Consider the following 2,407-nt stretch of genomic DNA (forward strand, 5'->3'; position numbering starts at 1 on the left):
CAAGCTAAGGCCCTGTTTACCAGCAGGAAGGGTAACCCTAGTGCTAGGGTTACCATAGCAGGAGGGCTACCCCTGCCTCCTCCACAGGCTTTTCTTGGGGATTTTGACGGGAATAAACGAGGACGAATCGGAGCTAGCATGGGAACGAGCTAGAAGCGCGAGCGGAGACTCATGGGAAGAAGAAATACGCGAGCGGGGGATGATGGGAAGGAAAATAGGAAGGGTTTTTCCCTTCCCTTCATTCCTCGCGCCACGCATATCCCCTTTGAGTGAGCGCAGGGCGACTGGGGACGACGCAGGTATGGCGTGATGACCTCATCACGTGACCAGTTGAAAAGAATGTACACCAGAAAACGTGGTTGACAACACTTATCAGCACTGAGACACACGTACCATTCCCGTGGTATGGCCAATACCGTACGCATGCGCACAACCATATCACCCGAGCCGTGGCAGCCATGGACAGCTGTTTCGGTCTTATTGAGGGTCTTCAGCATGGCATAGCCGTCAGGTCAAAGAGCGGGAGTAAACCCGCGTATTGGACACCCTTTACTACCGAGGCGAGTGCATAGCACTCCTTTAAGCGCCAGCTCCACCGTAGGCAAGTGGTAGCTGCTGGTTGGGAACGGCAAAACAGTTCTCCCACGGCAATGCGTATGGAGATGGGATCACTTACAGACCTGTGTGCTCAAAATGAATTGTAAACAACACTTATCAGGACTGAGACACACAGTTATAAAGATATAACATTCTCTATTTTGCCTTACATCCTTTACATCATGTATTATTAGGTTTTTACAAAACTCATTTATTTTTAGAGGCAAGCAGATCTTAAGCAAGCTCTGTTGAGCTTTTGTAAAGATCCCCCGTAATTATTAGTATTAGTTATTACACAGTAGTGGGCGTCAAGAAAAGGATGGAATACTTATCATTAAATTAACAAGATTGTGGTTTTGCATAACAGCTGGTAATGCTTTTAACATGGTTGTTTCATCCAGACTTGTTAACCATATTGTTACTGTTACTGTTAGGTCACTTGAAGAGATTTGACATTTTCATGTGATACGATTTGTGAGACGATTTCGATGATTTAGTATACGATTTACGAGTTAGAATTCGACGACAGTTGTATTCAAGAATGCGATAGAGGTGAACCGATTTGTACCAGTACGTTATCGAAGATTAAAACCTTTAGGAAAACACTACAAGATTCGATATCCTTTTTTTACACCCATGACCTCCACGATGCCGGTGCAGTGTTCTACAAACTGAGCTATCAGGCTAACTGGTAGCTTATCGCAGAGGTCATGGGTTCGGATCGCGTTCAAGGCTGAGTTTTTTAAGGCTTTCGGTGGTTGACTGCGTGGGTCTCTTGTGTTTAGTCTTTCGTTGGCAGTTTATACATGTTTCATATATTTATATTCACGGATCACAGAATTAACGCAGGAACACGTCATCATATGATAACAAACTGACAGTAACATATGCATGGTCAACATTCCTTGCGTTACCTTGGACCAAAATTATGGGAAAAACTGCCTAAAAATATTAGATCCGCAAAAACTTTGAACAACTTTAAAATCGCTATAAGAAAGTTTGACGTCAGCTCTGTGTTGGACAACGGATGTATGCGTTGTTCTTGCTAATAATAATAATAATAATAATAATAATAATAATAATAATAATAATCATCATCATCATAATAATAATAATAATAATAATAATGATAATAATAATAATAATAATAATAATAATAATAATAAAAATAATAATAATAATAATGTTTATTTGTGCAATCATTTAGTGGTGTTATATAAATTAAATTAATTATTAGTTAAATTAATGTGCAAAGCAAGGAAGCTAAATAAACCATTAGGTTGTCTTGTTAGCTCCTGGCTAATTTAGGTTCTAGACAGCAGGCAAAAAAGAAAGAAAAAAAAATGAAAAAGCAAAAGGAAGGAAGAAGTTATTAATTGTAAAAAGTTAACGTATGTTACGAGGTCAGCATAAGAGAAAAATAGTTCATTTGTTGTTCTGACAGTAAATAATGTATAATTTGTTTCGGAAAAGCAGACACAGTTAATTGTCAAATAAACAATTTTTTAGGTGTTAATTAATGATAATTAATTATTAGGTTTTCTTAACTTTACTTAATCTTAGTTGAATAGATTTTACTTTAAATTTTTTGTTAGTCTCCCCAATTAAAAGAGCACTTGTGCTCGGCTATCCAGATTTGAGACTTGTTGTTGTTGTTATTATTATTATTATTATTATTATTATTATTATTATTATTATTATATTATTATTAGTCAATAGTGTTATGCCAAACTGTGCGTTGGCATGACACGGACGGGCCGGAACATGCAGCCACATGAGAGATTTTCGACATATTAAATACGCCCACTTT

This window comes from Pavona decussata, unplaced genomic scaffold (genome assembly GCF_977016875.1).
Source record: "Pavona decussata unplaced genomic scaffold, jaPavDecu1.1 SCAFFOLD_52, whole genome shotgun sequence".
NCBI classification, from domain to species: Eukaryota; Metazoa; Cnidaria; class Anthozoa; order Scleractinia; family Agariciidae; genus Pavona; species Pavona decussata.